Source organism: Geotrypetes seraphini, chromosome 10 (assembly GCF_902459505.1).
Source record: "Geotrypetes seraphini chromosome 10, aGeoSer1.1, whole genome shotgun sequence".
NCBI classification, from domain to species: domain Eukaryota; kingdom Metazoa; phylum Chordata; class Amphibia; order Gymnophiona; family Dermophiidae; genus Geotrypetes; species Geotrypetes seraphini.
Window position 1 is genome coordinate 58,177,397 of NC_047093.1, and position 19,003 is coordinate 58,196,399.

The window sequence follows — 19,003 nt, forward strand, 5'->3', positions numbered from 1 at the left end:
ATGCCTAAATGGTGCCGCTTCAGCGCGTGGTAAAATTAATTTTACCGTGTGCTGAAGCGGCACAGTTTAGGCGCCGTTAGCGTGTGGTAAAGGTTAACGCGTGTGTGTTATCCTAAGCACACATTAGCAGTTAGCGCATGCATGGATTTAGCGCACCTTTGTAAAACTCACCAATTGACTGTTTTCTCAGAACATCTTCTATAACTACACCCTTCTGAAGGAAAAAAAAGTGTGAAACGTGTTAGTATTGTGAAAATGTAGATAATTCATCACAAGGGCAAACAAAGGGTTCAGTACATCATTCTTACCTATTCTGTTTGTCCAGGTGCAAGCTCTTGTGCTAAACCCAGTTTGAACAGACCTGGGAACCAGAAATCAGGAGAAAACGGGGAAAAGGTCAAAACATATATGGAAAAATAAAATGCAGCACAGTCTCAGAATAACAGCTAGAATGAACAGAAGCAAAAGAAACACTGTTCCTTTTTTATAATGAGGATACCTAACAATTATGACTCTAAAAAGATTTACCTTTAGCTCTATGAGAAAAAGCACTGCTATAGGTTCCACATATTCATGTAACTTGCATATCCATTTTGCTGGCACCAAAGTTTCAAACAGCATGGGGGGTTTTTCAGCCAAGATTCCTGGAACCAATTATTATCATCACTAATTCTCAGACCTGCTAATGACCCTGTGGAATGGAGAGAATTGTGGCAGATTTCAGGGGGAGAAAAAGTTAATGGAGAATCACCAAAAGAAGTCCAAAAGGTGAAATCAATTCTGCCTGAGCTCTTATCTAATAAAGACACCTAAATAGCTAGCAATATATCATTCTCACCTAGATTTGTTCCTGGAAAGATGAAAAAGGTTAGACAAACATCAAAATTGCTAATTACTATAGCTGATAATGGTCCTATGAAATGGAGAGTTGTGGCAGATATAGGAATGAAAAGATTAAAAAATAATCAAGAAAAGTAAAGTCTCAAAAATAAGCATTAACATAGAATACGTGTTCTAAAAGAGAAAACACTGCTCTGATGGACCTTCTTATACTAAGCATGCCTAAGTAGCGTCTGATGTCAAAGGCACTGTTTGGACTTCCCACTAGAAAACTTTCAAATCTGATTGGGTGTGCTTTAGGTGTGGTTTGGGCAAACACACCTGTCCTGACATTTAATCAATTCCTTCCCTTCTCAAAACTTTTACTAGAAGCCATTTGTCATCTGCTTAGTCTGTAGAGGCACTGTTACCAAGTTCTAAACAAAGTTCCCTCTATAGTTCTATGCCTTAAGGGGCTACTTTTATCTTCCAAAGGTCAGGGGTTCAAGTCTTGAGTGCGGTTAGCAAATATTTCATGTTCATTTTTCTACCAGAAAACCTTCAAACTCTTTGGCCATTCCTTTGCTTAAACATATTTGAGTTGATCTTTAAAATGATCTGTAGCAATTCTCAGATGTCTAAAGCAGCCTGTTCTCTCTTCCTAAACCCCCCTCCCCCAACCCAACACACTCCTTAAGCATGAAACCACAAACAGCCAAGCTGAATATACCAATAGGAATGTCTCTAGGGTACATCTCAAAAACATGTACCTTCCTTCAATACCTGTCCAAGCCCTCTGAAGTTTTAGTAAACCCTTCTATCTATTGCCCTATGAAGATATTGCATAGAAAGAAATCCATTCCTACCACAATGGCTTGTAGCAGAGAGAAGATGAATGTATCTGATGCAACTGTGCCTGCAAACTGCAGAATGCTGATGAAAAACAGCAAAGTCCACCACTTATGAGAGCTGTTAGGATGCTGTTCAAATGAGTAAAGGTGAGGGTGGGATTTGAACTGGGGAGCTTCAGAAGATAGACAAGGTGCAACAAGGCACATTAACCTGGTGAGCCATAAATGGCATCTTTCTGTTAGAAGAGATGTTTCCTTCCATGATAGCTTAGGATGTCCTAGCCATGGGAAGGAAAAAATAAGTTTGCCTGGAAAGTGAAATGTGCTGCTAAAAACGGCAAAGTCCACCATCTAGACCCTCTTATGACAGCTAATAGGAAGCTGTTAGGCAGTTGGGATTTGAACCAGGAAGTTTAAGATGGACAGAGTGCAACAAGGTGCATTAACCTGGTGAGCCAGGAATGCTTTCTTTGTGGTGATTGTGATATAATAGCTAATCAGATGATACATATGCAGGTTAGTCAACTATTATATGAAAGGGCACTGAGATCCACCTGAGTAGAAGCTGATGTAGCTCTATGGGTTAGAGTCCTGTACTGATCATACAGAGGTTGTGAGTGCAACACCCAGCACATCTTTTAATTGTGGCATACTACCTTGAAGGTGAAGCTTGATGATCTCACAATGAGGTCAGCTTTGCAATGAGGGAAAATGCATGTTAAGGTCTGTATCTGTTTTTTCTCTTTTTAAGTGCTGAGAAATGAAGTAATGTGTGCAATAATGATATGTTTTTCATGTTCTTTCTTTGCTTTCAAGAAAGAGCTGATTGTAGCACTGTTTGTTGAGAAAAAAGGGGGTTCTTTTTAAGGTGGTGAAATGAGTAAATCATATTACTGTTTGAACAGAAAAGTACTATGTTTTCCATGCAATATATTTGTATTGATGTGCTCTATTGATATGGTGGCTTATTAAATCTATGAGGAGGGAGAAAGAAGAATAAAAAAACCCATATTCAAACTCACTATAGGAAATATCATTGCAAAAGCTGAAAGCACGCCTAACCTGTGTCTATAGGAAGTCTCCGACTAAGAAAGCTGAAACTCCATTGAAATAAAGCAAAAACTACACTTAGACCAGCTTTTCCTTCACTTTAAGCAGAGCCCAGTATTTGATGAGGTGCAGGGGCGGAGCAAGCGCACATGCCATTCATCAGACAGAAAGTTGAAATTTTGAAAGTAAGCCTATCTGAAGCCTAACTTAAGCCTATCTTAAACAAGACAGCTGATTTTTCTTCTCCTGCGGTGGGCTTTAAGCAGAGCCCAGTGTCTGATGAGGTGTAGGGGCGGAGCAAGCTCACATACCATTCATCAACCAGAAAGTTGAAATTTTGAAAGTAAGCCTAACTTAAGCCTAACTTATGCTTAACTTAAGCCTAACTTATGCCTATCTTAAACAAGGAAAAATTATGTTCTTTACCTGTTAATTTTCTTTCCTTTAGATGCAGCAGATGAATCCAGAGACCAATGGGATAGCACACATCTACCAGCAGGCGGAGATAGAGAAACTGATTAATAGGTGGTCCTATTGGCTGGCACTCCTCCTGTATCCTTGCCCAAGCATCTTTATCCATCAATAGGCATAGCATGTAAAAAACTTATTTCCCATAACAAATCTCAAAAGGCAATCATACATAATATAACCATCAATAATAACAAACTTCGAAAGTTGCAAAAGAAAAAACTGACAGACAATATCCAGAAAGGGTGGGGCTCTGGATTCATCTGCTGCCTAACTTATGCCTAACTTAAGCTCCATTGAAATGAAATAAAAACTACACTTACACCAGCTTTTCCTATGCCTACATTTTCCACACTGTTTAGACGCCCTCTGTCGCCTAACTAGCATCTATGTGGTGCCTATCCTTAACCACGCCCATGTTACGTCCACATTAACAAACTTAGATGTGACTATTCCCTAAATCTGCGCCTATCTCGCATCAGTGCTCTAAGGACGCCTAAGTCCGTCTAAATTCCAATTAACGCTTGTTAAGACCCTTAAATCTCTCATTATCCACTTAAATCGGATGCCTAAAGCACACCTATAGTTAGGCGCACTTTACAGAATCTATGCCTTAGATCTTAGGCCCTCTTTTACTAAGCAGCAGTAGAGCTTTCTACCATGGTCCGGGGCGCTAGATGCTCCAATGCTCATAGGAATTCTCTGAGCGTTGGAGCAGTGTCAGAGCTTTTAGCATTCCGGGCCATGGTAGAAACCTGTACCACAGCTTAGTAAAAAGGGGGTTAACCAGTTAAGATAACCACATAATAGAATCACATAAAACGCCATCCTATCTTTATGCGATTCTTCATAGTGACAAATGTTTTTGCCATCTCCATATACCCAGAAATTCAATGGTGAAGCCCAGATATGGCCCGGCCTTGAATTTCTGGGTATAATGCTGGCAACAATCAGCAAAACACTGATCATCGCCAGATGAATATCGGGCCCCTTTTTATTCTGACTCCATAATGATCTTTCAGTTTGTCAATCTAGTATTGAAACTATGTACTGTATACATATAAATATGATAGGATCCTAGAGTGTTACTTTCATCCTTCTGGTATCCATGCCAATGAAACTGATGGCAGGAGATAAGTGCAGATGTGATGTCAGTGATTTACATCACTAATTGCCTGACCGACCTTGCCCCTGTGACCTTGGACAAGTTACTTAGGCCCCCTTTTATCAAGCTATATAAGGGTTTTTTGTTTTTATCACAGACTGTTGAGGTAAAAGCTCCGATGCTGACAGAATTCCTATGAGCTTTGGAGCTTCTACCACAGGGGTCTGCGATTTAAAAAAAAGAGAGCCTTAATCCTTAACTACCCCAGGTACATTAGATAGAGTGCGAGTCCACCGGGACAGAAAGGGAAAATGCTTGAAGTACCTGTATGAGTGTTGTTGTATAACTACAAAAGTAGTATACAAGTCCCAATTCTTTCCCCTCCAAATAAAGCCAACAGTTTCACATTTTTCTACATGATCTTCAAAGACTAATTGTGACAAAATACTTCCAGGCAGCAGCCAGGTGCCTAAATACCCAGCCAGTGTTTCCTGAGACCCATACTTCGTTATGGTAAGGTTCATAAACCTGTACAATATGCACCTTTAAACATGATATTGTCTTTGAGGTGAATGGATGATCATTAAGCAGATGCACAGGAAGAGACTATTGGCCAAATATTCATTAATTATATCAATTCTAATCTAAAACTAATTAGATTCTGAATGCCCTGTGAAATGCCCAGAAAGCCTGAACAGTGACAGAGCTCTGGGCATCTGCTAGTGTCTGTTAAGTGTCTCATAAGAACATAATTACTGGGTCAGAGTAATGGTCCATCAAGCCCAGTAGCCCATCCTCACAGTGGCCAATCCATGTCACTAGTTCCTGGCAAAAACCCAAAGAGTAGCAACATTCCCCAGAATTAGGGATCTGCAGCCAGAAAACTCTTATTTTGTGTTGTATCCCATGTTATTTCTGGGAATGCTATTTGTTTGGTTTTTTTATTTTTCATCTTGTTGTCATGGATCAACATCACCAAGGGCTCCTTTTACCAAGCCGCGTTAGCGGCTTTATCGCACGCGACTTTTTAGCGCGCGCTAACCCCCGCACTAGCCGAAAAACTGCCGTCTGCTCACTAGCAAACTAGCGCACGCTATTAAGCGCATTAAACCGTTAATGCGGCTTCGTAAAAGGAGCCCTAAGAGTTTGCGGTCTCCTGAAAAAGTGTACATCCCTTCAAGAGTGTACACGATTCAGAAAGAGGAAATATTGTTTCACTCAAAGAATAGTTCAGCTCTGGAATGCATTGCCAGAGGATGTGGTAAGAGCGGTTAATGTAGCTGGTTTTGGTTTTAAAAAAAGGTTTGGACAAGTTCCTGGAGGAAAAGTTCATAAATTACTGTTGAGACAGACATGGGAGAAGCCACTGCTTGCCCTGGATGTTGCTACTATTTGGGCTTTTGCCAGGCACTTGTGACTTGGATTGACCTCCGTGAAGACGGGATACTGGGCTAGATAGACCATTAGTCTGATCCAGTAAGGCTATTCTTATGTTCTCATGTTCTTACACACTATTGATGGCACACAAAAAGCACCAAATTTTATGTTTTTCTGCTCATTTTCTTTTGCCAACAGCATCAAAAGACACAGGAGATGTTGACATTTTCTATATCGTTTCAGAAGAATGCAATTGTCTTTGCTGATAGAAGAAATACAATTTTTTGCCTTTTTTCACATAAGATATACAGTTTATTTATTTAAAAGGCGGTTTACAAAAAGACAATCATATAAAAATAAGAAACATACAGCACATATTATACAAAAAACAACAGGTCCTTCATATCAGCCATATTTTACAGCACTCGACAGGGTTGTTTTAAAGCCTGTTTATACTGGGATGGATTTATTTGGAATATAGTGCCTTTAGGCACTTTTCTAGACTTTCCAAATAAGCATCCTGTTAGAAAATTAACCCTCACATTCCAGAATCAGTGTGGTCATTGGTAATTTCACTAAGCAACAGACTGTGCTAGCCTCTGTCATGCAAGATTCAAAATCAGTGTTATGTATAACCGCAACCCACACAGGGGGGACATTCAGTTTCACATGAACGAGCTTCTGACCCATTAGGAAAATCATTTCTGTTCTTCATTTTGCAAGACAAACAAAAAGAGAGTGCTTGCCTCGTGAGAGAAGAACAAACAAAGAGCAAAGATAGGCAAGGGAGATGTCTTAAGCAACCAGTATAAAACCTTTATTATAAATATGTCCGGACAAGGATCCACGTTTCACCATCTACGATGCCTTCACCAGGGGACACTGAGATGAGGTCTCATGTGCATATAAGCAAATAGTCAATGCGGTGCTTGGAGTTGAATACTTGCTGTGATCCTTTTAGAAATAAAGCACCATTCACGAGCCATTTCAAGGCTTCATTTTCAACCTTTTAGTCTTCAAAATACCCTTCCCAGTTCCGGGGTTTCTTTAGCAGCTTTAAGCAATCTGAGACTTTTCCTACCCTTGGACTTTATTGAAGTCTAGTGGCAATAATGATATTAATAAGAACACAAATATATTGGTTAAAAAAGGGTATATTGGATTTTGGTAGGTGATTTCCCCCTATTTTGGAATTGATATGTAGCATACTATGCCATACTTTGCATATTAATTAGAATATTTTAACCTCTGTAATTGTTTATTTCTTATATTTGACTTATTCTTGTACATCGCCTTGCCTGAATTCCTTCAAACAGGCGGTAAAGAAATCCTAATAAATAAATTAAGATACAGAGGCAACATGAGTGTGAAACAGGGAAGCAAATTACTTGCTGACAGAAGAAAACCAGAATTTTCCTGATGCACATCCAATTGCAGCTGGGTGACATATTTGGAATAATTGCCCATATATTAAAGCCGCTTAAAACATGAATGAATGAAGCAGGCCTAATAAAATAAGGAAAACAAACATGTCAATTGCATCTGTCTCTGTGCTATATTTAATTAAGACATTACTCAAATAATTTTGAGCTGTTAATTGACTGCCATGGTTGAATATTACAGCTAACAAGTGTATTTGTCTGGCTACAGGGGATCAGCTACACCACCTCAAACAACCATATTATTTTATCCAGCTGGTCTTGCACTCATCTGAGGCATAAACCAGGTGAACAGTAAATAAATTTATCTTTATAGGTTTGTCATTTCCTGCAAGGCTGTGGGGAGCTTTTCACATTACACATTCAGAGTCAAAATCTTATATGGGATACCTAAACTACAGGGCTTTCACTATACCATCCAAACCCAGATGGGTTCTGAGAGTACACTTTTTCCTCCGTTTTCGCAGTTTCAACAATCACGGTTTCAATTATTCACGGTTTTTAACCTGCTGGTTCCTCCCCCCTGAATTACGTCAGCTTGCATAGAGAAATCGCTGATTCCAAGTGTTTACAGAGAAAATCACTGATTCCCAGCACTTTCTTCACTGTGCTTTGCCTCTCCTTCAGGAACAGGCCAGGTCTCCCAACATGTTTTTCGCGGTTTCACCATATTCACGATGGTTTTTAATAGAAAATAGCGAATAACATATGAAAAAGTTATTCGAGGTTTTTCTGTATTCACAGGTCTGCTAATCCCCTATCACAGCAAATACAGAGGACGAAATGTATTCATAACGAATATGAATGAGATTAAGCTGCATTTACTAGGTTCCCTGTCTCATGTAACTGTACTTCATGGATTTTTGGCAGGTTGATTAGTCCCTTGCTAGAGAATGTCTTTGTCCCTGGAATAAGGAAACTGAGGTGGCAATTGGGATAGAGGGAAAGCTTAAGACTGGGTTTATCATATGTTTCTTGCACTGTTCTGTTTGTTGCACTGTACACTGTGCATGCCTGCAAATCTGTGTAAGTCTTTCAGAAAAGGCTCTGTGCGTGGCAGAGCCTTTTTCTGGCGTGGCATCCCTCCTTCCCACCCCCCAACCCAACATGCTCTCTCCCCATGCGCCATCTCACCCTCCCCTCCAGTGTGTAGCACCTTTTCTTTCCCTCCCTTTCTGCCAGGTCCAGCAGCACCTCTTCTCCCTTCCTTTTACCTCCCCCCTGTCCAGCAGTACCCCTTCCCTCCTCCCCCTTGCCAGCAGTACCCCTTCTCTCTTCCCTGCTCCCCATGTCTAGCAGCACCCCTTCTCCATTCCCTCCTTCCCTGTCCAGCATTACCACTTCTCCCTTCCCTCCTTCGCCCTGTCCAGCAGTACTACTTCCCCCTTCCCTGCTCCCCTTGTTCAGCAGTACCCCTTCTCCCTTCCCTGCTCCCATGTCCAGCAGCACCCCTTCTCCATTCCCTCCTTCCCTGTCCAGACTTACCACTTCTCCCTTCCCTCCTTCGCCCTGTCCAGCAGTACTACTTCCCCCTTCCCTGCTCCCCATGTTCAGCAGTACCCCTTCTCCCTTCCCTGTCCAGCAATACCTCTCCTGTCACTGCTAGTGGCAGCTCACTGTGTGCATTTAACTTTGGCACACAGCTGCCACTAGCAGTAGTTTAGCCCGGTTTCATCAGGCAGCCTCGGGGCCTTTGCTAGGCCGACCCAGAATGGTTTACATGAATTTATTCAGATACTTGAGCTTTTTTCTCTGTCTATCCCGGTGGGCTCACAATCTATCTAATGTACCTGTGGCAATAGGGGTAGGGTTATCAGATGTCTGAATTTCCCTGGACATGTCCTCCTTTTGTGCACTTTGTTTGTGTTTTGATAAGCTTCTATCAAATTGCCATCGAGCAAAAAGGCATGCGCGGATGTCCTGCTGCTCGATGAGAGCAGGCAGCGGGGGGGGGGGGGGGAGGAGGGGGGCATGGGGCAGGGCTAGGGTGGGATTGGTGGCGGGACTGATGTATGGTGAGATGGGGATGGGTGGAACTGGGCTTGGGGGTGGTTCTAGGGGGGGGTGTTCAGATTTTACAAATATAAAATTTTGTAATCCTAAATAGGGGGATTAAGAGACTTGCCCAGGGTCACAAGGAACAACACTCAGGATGCTGAGGCTGTAACCACTGCGCCACACTCTCCCAGGTCACCCATTTACACAAAAGCTGTCCCTACACAGAGATGAGCTTAAACCTGCTTTCTAGACAGGAGCTTAAAACATCACCCCAAGGAAACACTGGATTCCAGGGCCTCAATGCTCAAGGCTGCAGCACTAAAGTGAACACCACCTGCCTCATACCACAGGAACAATGAAGAACCATAGCTCACCATAGCTCTCTAATGCTCAGAGCTAATGGCATTCAATTTATATGTGCGCTAGGAGACAAAGTAAGGGGGAGGAACATGCCTGGCACATGTGCACAAGCGTTTCCTGTTAAGCACAGCTCTTGTGCACATGCACCAGGCAAAACTGGACGTGAAGCACATATCGACGTTGTTCTTCTGCATCTTTAAATATAAGCGTTTCCATTTTTATTTTTTTTTCATTTGAAAGGCTTATAGTGAAATGCAGAAAACAGATGCCAATGTGCGCTCTCACTTTTGGGTTTGCTTGGACACACACACACATGTGTTTCTCAGTCCTGATGCTTAAAGGCCTGCACAGGCTTCCTTCTACTTCCAAAACAAATCAAAACTAGCAGGTTTTCAGCAAAAAATTATAAGTAATCTCCTCAATCCCCACCAATGCCAGCATTAAGCTTGCAGTAGGTTTCCAGCAGTAAGAGCAGGGTTTGTTGTGCGCTGTTCTCAGAGAACTGAGAAGGCATTGCAAATGACCTCTTTAACATCCATTTAACTACATTTAAATACAATTTGCAGCCATCTCTGATGCGCACATTGTTTCCTTTGAATACTTTGTGCAGATTAGCGGCGGCAGATAGCCCAGCACTAATTGACTCTAACAGCAATATTAGGTTCTCTGCATCAGGGCCCAGGAGAGCAAGACTCCAGCAACCCTGAGTTAAGGATTAATTTGGGACTGTATAAATGCTGGAGCAAAGCTAGTATTTTATAGGGGATGTGTAGGGCAAAATTTTTCATTCCATTCATTCTGGCATCCAGTGATCACTGCATGGTACGGTTTAATATGAAAATGGGTATACAGAGGGCTCATTCAAAAGCAAAGGTTCTAGACTTTTTAAAAACTAACTTTGTTCAGATGGGGGATTACGTTAAGGAATTGTCTAGATGGGAACGTCTGGAAGGAGTAGAAATGCAGTGGGCAAAACTAAAAGGAGTTATTGTAAGAATGACTAATCTTTTTGTGAGGCAAGTAAGTAAAAGTAAGAGGAAAAGAAGGTCGCTTTGGTTCTCAAATGTAGTAGCTGAGAAGATAAGGAATAAGAGGTTAGCTTCCATAAACTACAAAATATTGCAGAAAGAGGAAGACAGGCAAAAATATTTGGAAAGGTTAAGAAAGGCTGGTCGAGAAGTCAGGAGAGCAAAGATACAAATGGAAGAAAAAAAATAGCTGACATGGTAAAACGGGGAGACAAAACATTTTTTAGATATATCAGTGATGGGAAGAAGTACAAAAGTGGCATTGTGAGACTGAAAAGTGAAGGGGAGGAATATGTAGAAGCTGCTAAAGAAAAGGCTGAATTGCTTAACAAATATTTTTGTTCTGTGTTTATGGCTGAAGATTCGGGAGCGAGACCACAGAAGACAAATGCGGATAGGGATGGTGGAGTGGTAGACCCCCAATCGATTTTCAGAGGGTTGCGCTCGTGAGGAGCTAGCTAAATTAAAGGTAGATAAAGCGATGGGGCCAGATGGTGTACATCCAAGGGTGCTGAAGGAACTTAGAGAATTTCTGGTGCCTCCGCTGACTGACCTTTTCAATGCTTCTCTAGCAGAGGACTGGAGAAGGGTGGATGTGGTCCCTCTGACTTCTGTGGTAAGCAAATTAATGGAAACGTTTTTAAAATAGATAATGGTGAAGTTTCTAGAATCCGGTGGATTACAGGACCAGAGGCAACATGGATTCACTAGAGGTAGGTCTTGTCAGACAAATCTGATCAATTTCTTTGACTGGGTTACTAGAGAATTGGATAGAGGATGTGGTGTATTTAAATTTTAGCAAAGCCTTTGACAGTGATCAGAAAATTGGATAGAGGGAGGGCGCTAGATGTGGTGTATTTAGATATTAGCAAAACCTTTGACAATGTACCACACAGACGGCTAATAAATAAACTGAGTGTTCTTGGGATGGGCCCCAAAGTGACAGGCTGGGTCAGGAACTGGTTAAGTGGAAGACAACAGAGGGTAGTTGTCAATAGAGATCGCTCTGAGGAAAGGGATGTTACCAGTGGTGTGCCTCAAGGTTCTGTTCTTGGGCCTCTTCTTTTTAACATTTTTATAAATGATATTGCTGAAGGGCTATCAGGTAAGATTTGCATCTTTGCGGATGATACCAAAATCTGCAATAAAGTAGACCCCCCTGATGGTGTGAATGATATGAAGAAAGACCTAGCAAAGCTTGAAGAATTGTCTGAAATTTGACAGCTAAAATTTAATGCTAAGAAATGCTGCAAAAACCCAAAAGAACAGTACAGTTTAGGGGGTGAAAAACTTTTGAGCATGACCGAAGAGCGGGGCTTGGGTATGATTGTATGTGATGATCTTAAGGTGGCCAAACAGTTGACGATGAAAGCTAGAAGGATGCTAGGGTGCATAGGAAGAGGTATGGCCAGCAGGAAAAAGGAGGTATTGATGCCCCTGTATAAGACTCTGGTGAGATTTTATTTAGAATATTGTGTAGAATTCTGGAGACGGCATTTTCAAAAAGATATAAAAAGCATGGAGTCAGTCCAGAGGACAGTTACTAAAATGGTGTGTGGTCTTCATCATAAGGCTTATAGGGACAGACTTAAAGATCTCAATATGTATACTTTAGATGAAAGGTGGGCGAGGGGAGATATGACAGAGACGTTTAAATAACTATATGGCGTAAATGTGCATGAGTCGAGTCTCTTTCAATTGAAAGGAAGCTCTGGAATGAGAGAAGTTAAGAGGTGATAGGCTCCGGAGTAATCAAAGGGTGCTAGATGCGTGGAACAGTCTCCCAGAAGAAGTGGTAGAGACAGAGACTGTGTCTGAATTCAAGAAGGCGTGGGATAGGCACATGGAATCACTCAGAGAGAGAGAAAGAGATAATGATTACTGCGGATGTGCGGACTGGATGGGCCATTTGGCCTTTATCTGCCATCATGTTTCTATATTTAGTTTCCTGTGTCATTTGTAGGAGTCTTCGTTGTGTTTGTGGTTTATATTTTTGTTTCGGGAGGAATTTCACTAAAAGTGTAAACTCATCACATACTATTGAAAAAATAATGTGTACAGTATTCTTTGGAAAGTGTGCACACTCTCTGTAACACAAGATAAAAACACAATTGTGGGTGCGTCTCCTGTCATTTCAGGCATAAAGCTGACATTTCTCATATTATTTCAAACAAATGCACTTCTCTAGTATTTAAATTCACATTAATACTGAAGCAAAACTCGAGTTTGTTCCTGTTTTCCACTGAAATACTACATAAACAAATACTGCTGAACCTGTACCCTGCTGTGTCCGGCTTGAGACGTAGTCACCAACCCCAGTCTCCCACGATGAGAAATCAATGTTTGTTATTATTCTAAATAAATTAATTCCTTAGGAATCTTCTGGCTAAAAGTCAATACATATTCATTTGGTTGATCTTTTACTCTTTTTCCAGAGAATAATACTGTAAAATAAAAAAAATACCCACAGAAATGATTATCTTACATCCCTGAGCTTTCTGCAAAATGTACAGCGGAAACCCTATTATTTTCTCATCAAGAGCACAAAATTTGTTCTTTTGTGGAGGTGGGGGATGGGGAGGAGTGAGCCTGGGGTTTGCTCAATTTTCTTTAACAAAAAAATGTTCTCTAATTATGGTGAAATGCAACACCAAGGGTTCTTATAACACAGCTATTGTGGGAAGGGGTTGCATAACATATTTATCATTGCAAAAAATATATACATATACTGTAAGTTGTTCTCTTAAAATATGGAACTGGATGGAGTTATTTTATTACATATCACCATTATTAGGGGCATAAAATTAAAACCCAATTTATTTATTTAAAAACTTTCTACACCGCCTGAACCTAGGCGGTTTCCAAAAAACATACAAAATATAAAGACAACACATTCTACAACTAAAATCAAGCTGGCTTAACATCTGCACTTCTGTCAAATTGACAGTCCTATTACATAAATGCAACAACAAATAACTGTGTCTTTAATAGTCTTTTAAAGTTAGCACGTTCTATACCAGTGTCTCTCAAACTGTGTGCCACAGCAAAGAGATTCTGAGTGTGCCATGAGACATCCCAGAATTTTATTTTATTTTATGTTCAAATAATGTTTATTGAGCTTAACACAGCAAAGGTACAGCATACTCTTACAGATACATAGAAGCTCAAATTTTTCAAGAACAGAATCCATCCCCCTACTGAACTCTCCCTCCCCCACAAGGACACCCACACCATCTCACCCCATCCCCATATGTTCTCCAACCAGCAAATAAGGGTACCAACAGGAAGGAACTCAACAGTAAATAGCTACCAACTCCGACAACTTTCAGGAGTTCAATAGCCAACTCCACGCCAAAGGAGTCATAGTTGTTCAAAAGGGCTCCCACACCTGTTGAAAGGTCCACCCCTTAATAGAGGAGATATCCACAATGTCTCTGCGTTCCCACATCATAAAGGTGATCACTCGAGTCCTCCACAGGGAAAGGTCAGGCGCCTCTGCGTACAACCACTTCAGTAGGATATATTTCAGAGCAAGCACAATTGTCCATTTAAGAAAAGCAGCAACACCCCGCTGTTGAGGTTGATAACTGGGAATAACACCAAATAATAATAGTGGAGAACGTCTTAGCTTTATTCTCCAAATACTTTCCACAAAAATGAAGACGCGGTCCCAAAAGGCCATTTAATTTATTTTAAAAAATTCCCTTCATAAATATACACTAGAATAGATGACATGTATGTTGCGTATGCAAAAGTCTGTCAATATTATGAGCATCTGTGTGTGTAAGGATACAACCACCCAAATAAGCATTATTCTTTGATGTGATTGGTCCATGAAAACTAACGGCAAGTAATTTTATTTTTATTTTTTATGCAGTAGCTTTAGCAACAAAGCAACCAAGGTTTTGTTACCGTTTGGATCTTCTCACCTTTGCAAACTTGGATTTTAGCTCTGACAGAAAATCAATTGAAGAAAAGAGAACAACTGTAGATGGTGGATGATGAAATGTGTGTTTGCTTGTTGACTATCAAGCAGCATTTTGAGTTAATTTGTGCTCAAAAACAAGCACATCCATCGAATTGATTAGCAATTCTATTCTATCTACTTTAGTTTCACCGGTTACAATTACCCATACATACCTTAAAGAACTTTAAATACATAACTCTCAAATTTAATTTTTTGTTGGTTTTATAATTTTATAATTTCGATTATAATGTGCTGCGAAAAACATTTGCTCCGCTTAGTGTGCCAGAGCTATAAAAACTGTTTGAGAAACATAATTGACCTGGCAAGGCATTCCATAGAGCTCCTTTTATCAAGGCGCGCTATGGGGGTTAGTGCGTCGGATATTTCATCACGCGCTAACGCCCGCGGCAAGCCAAAAACTAATACCTCGTCAATGGAGGCATTAGCGACTAGCATGGCAGGCGGTTTAATGTGCGGTATTACGCACGTTAAACCCCTACTGCAGCTTGATAAAAGGACCCCATAGTTTCACCCCAACTATTGATAATATAGAGGGGCTCTAGTATCTGCATAGTGAGCTTTTAATTCACTATCCACTGCCAGCCTCATCCCATTTTACGATCTCAAAGCTCTACCTGGTCAATATATCTTAAACATCTCCTGAAAGCATACTGGATAACATAATATAAAAACCTGGTGAACTACTATTAGCATTTTATATTGCACCCTTTGTGATTTAGAAAGCCAGTGTAAATTTTTTTTTTTAATTGGCGTTATATGTGTCATTCGAGGAATACCAGTAATCAACCTAGCAGCAGGATTCATTAAGAGCTGCAAGGCCCTACTACATCTTGCTTGCTTTCATTATCCCAAGATAAAGCACATTGCAGTCATCCAATCATAACAATACCAGGCTTTGATCCACAGTTCTAAAATCATAAGGTGCCAACATCAGTTTTAACTTGTACAAGAGATGCAATTGAGCATAACTTGTGTGGATGGTCTTCATTATTTGACTTCCCATAGCCATAGCCAATTTGGATTTAATCTTGTCCAAACCTGACCTCAAAGCTAGTTACAACAGGCAATCCCTGTACCCCGAGGACTTATAGTCTAAGTTGAATCTGAAGCAATGGAGAGTTAAGTGACTTTCCCAAGGAGCATCAGTAGGATTTGATCCCTGGCTTCCCTGGTTTTCGATCTAATGTTCTAACCTCTAGGCTATGTTCCATGCTAAAATACATCTTTTAAAAGGAAAGAAGAAAGCTTGGCCAGAACTTCAATAAGACACAGAAAATCACAGTAAGCATGCTATTTTTTTACTTTTCATCTTATATTTGTGTACAGGTAGTCCCCGGGTTAAGAATGAGTTCCATTTTTTTAAACCGCTTATCATCATGTGACCGGGCTGAGTGGTAGACCTGTCACATATCCACACCCCTCAGGCCCCATAGTTCTCTGTAAAACATAAATACAGGGTTATACACATATTCTACATTCATTCCTATAAAATTCCCAACTAGGTCTTCTCAATCTCCTGGTCGTCCCAAGGGCCTCCCTGGACTCCTCATCTCTCCAGGCTTCACCCGAGTCCCTCCTGACCCTCTATTAGCCCTTGGCAGCATTCGGTGCCATTACCAGTCCCTCTGCCAGACCGCTCTTCAGTCCTTTGGCCAATGCTTCCAGGGTCATTGGACTCACCCAGCTTCTCCGTCCCTCAGTCATCTTATTCAGCACACACACACTGAGGGCTCTCCCAGGGCCCCTCAGTCATCTTCTCGCCGATTCACACACCAGTCGCCCAGTCGTCTTATCTGGCACACATGCATTGAGGGCTCTCCCAGCCCCTCAGTCATCTTCTCACCGATGCAAGCACTGAGGACTCTCCTGGATTCTCCTTCACCGGTTCCACCTCTGGTCGTCAAGCCTAAGCCCCGCAACTCTAGGTTCTACTGTGTCCCCGGCTACTTTTTAGCTCTTTTCTGCTAGTAACTAGTTTCCCGCGGACAATTCCACCACTAGGTTTCTGTTCTCCACTACACCAGTCCCCCTGTCAGGACTGGTCAATCTAGCCACTTTACTCCACTGCACTTGGGCCCCTTATCATCACCAGTCAGCAGTTGCCTTCAGAACTTACCAGAAGCTAGGCCAAAGCCAGCATTCCTCCTCCCAAGGGTCATCCAGCTCCCAAAGGAGCTTCTTGCCTTCTGAATGCTCTGTGCTGGGAGCTGTTCTTTTCAGCACCACAATCCACTCAGGGTGAGTGGACAGCTCCCAGCAGCACTTGCAGCTCTATCCAGATTAACTTTCAGGCTCAATGAGCTCCACTGCTCAGGTTCCCTCCGCTGGCCAGTGACAGGTACTCTACCCTGTCACACCATTCTTAAGTTGAATTTGTATGTAACTCGGATCCTATACTGTAAACAGTCTATAAAAACATTAAACATTAAATAACATTAAACATTAAAGAAACAGTCCTCAATATAAAGTACTGTAGTTTAAATAGAAAGAAAAATAGGAGGTTTACACTTACTTTTGTTCTTCATCCATCCCACTGTTCCCTCTCCGCCACCATATCCAACATTTCTACTTCTCATCTCTCTCTTCCTCATGCATCTGTACCTCACTCATCTCTCACCATCATGTCCAATGTTTCTCTCTCCCTCCCTATGTCCAACAATTCACTTCTTTCTTCATGTCCCCATGTGAACCAACTTTCTTTCCCTCTCACTCAGACATCCATGCCCAACAATTCTCCCTTTCTATTCCCTCCCTACCACAGCATCTCTTTCCCTTACTCCCTCCATTCTTCCATCCTATGTCCAAAATTCATGCACCCCTCTCTCTCTCCATTGTGTCTCAAGTTCATGCTCCCTCCCTCCTTTCTTCCTTCCATCCTTTGTCCAAAGTGTGTGCTCCCTCCCTTCCTTCTGTGTCCCAATGCGACCCTGCTTCTCCCTTCCTGTGTTGACGCACCACCTCTTCCTCCCATTTTGCCCCAACATGACCCTCATCCTCCCTTCCCTGTCCCAACATGCCCCTCGTCCTTTCCTCCGTTCTGTGTCTCAAATTCATGCCTCCCTCCCTCCCACGGGTGTTTACCTCCACTGGCCAGCTGCCTCCTCCCAGCCTCACTTCTCTTCACAAAGCCGCAGTTCCTACACGCGGCCCATGGCTGACCCGGAAGACTTCTCCAACTCAACCAGTTCCTAACCCAATCTGTTACTTTGAAGCCCATACCAAGAGCACTCAGTTTATTTATGAAACAGAGTCATAGGCTTTGATAAAATCTAAATATACTACATCTAGTGCTCTCCCTCTATCCAACTCTCTGGTCACCCAGTGAAAGAAATTGATCAGATTTGTCTGCCAAAGCCTGCTTCTGCCACAACCCTTTCTAAGGAAGAGAACGAAAAAGGAAAGGAAGGGTACTGCATATTAGTATGATAGTTTATATCATAAAGAACGTGCTGAATATAGCTTAGAACTAAGTGTGATTTAGTCACAGGATGGGAGAAGTCCCTTGACAAATTGACTCAATGTAGAATAATTCTTGTGAAAGCCAGTTTTCTAGAAAAAAAAGCACAGTGTAATCCTTTACTGCTCCCTGCACTCTGCCAATGCTGCAGCCAGAGCAGGAAGCTTAGCTGTCCAAATCCTACATCTCCTCATACAGATTTCTGCTGTTTATTCATTCCAAAGCTAAAATAATTTAAACCAAGGACCTTCAGAGGCCATAAGAGTCCAAGTGTAATACATAAGGTGTAAATTCATCTGTGGAAAACTCTACACGGCCACTTGCCCAGAAAGAGCTAAGAAAAAAAATTAAAAAATTTAAATTGAATCAGGTTGGGCAGACTGGATGGACCATTCGGGTCTTTATCTGCTGTCATCTACTATGTTACAATAGGAAAGCCTTTATGATGAATGAGCACATTTCATTCAGACTTATATTTGGAGGGTACACCCTCTAACTGTGTTTTTGGGTTGTAAGTATGAAGTATATTCCTTGGGATCATTTTAAAGAAATTCTGAAACTGACAGGAAATTAAAATCTGCAAGAAACACGCCCCCTCTTTTACTAAGGCGTGCTAGCCGATTTAGTGCGCACTAAATGCTAACGCATCCATAGTAAAAGGACCCCATCCTTTTCATATTCAGCCCCAGACTATGAATGCATGAATAGGTCTAAGGAGCCTAGTTTTGTAGTATAATTTTAAGATAAGCCTCACCTGAATCAGAGACATCCTTGCACTCTTCATCAGATAAACTGGAATGGATGCAGCAGAAAAGTATATGTAGATTACTTGATTCTGGTGCTACCCTGTCCCAGAGTTTGCAGATTATCTTGAACCAACATAAAAGCTAGACAAAGATACTTTATATGTTGGATAATATGACAGCAGATAAAGGTTCCTAAGGCCCATCTACCCTATTTACTTCCTATTACAGAACATTTGACCCTTCCTTTCAGTAGTACTGTACCTGGCTGCTAGAAGACATCCTCTGTGTTTATGTGATCTTGAAAGTTTAAGATATAA

General features: G+C 41.5%; 1 protein-coding gene across 2 annotated transcripts in view; it reads right to left on the bottom strand.

The window, feature by feature from the left end:
* Nucleotides 1-19,003, bottom strand: part of VAV2 (vav guanine nucleotide exchange factor 2) — a 337,587-nt gene that overhangs the window by 134,024 nt on the left and 184,560 nt on the right. The gene's annotated exons all lie outside the window — the stretch shown is intronic.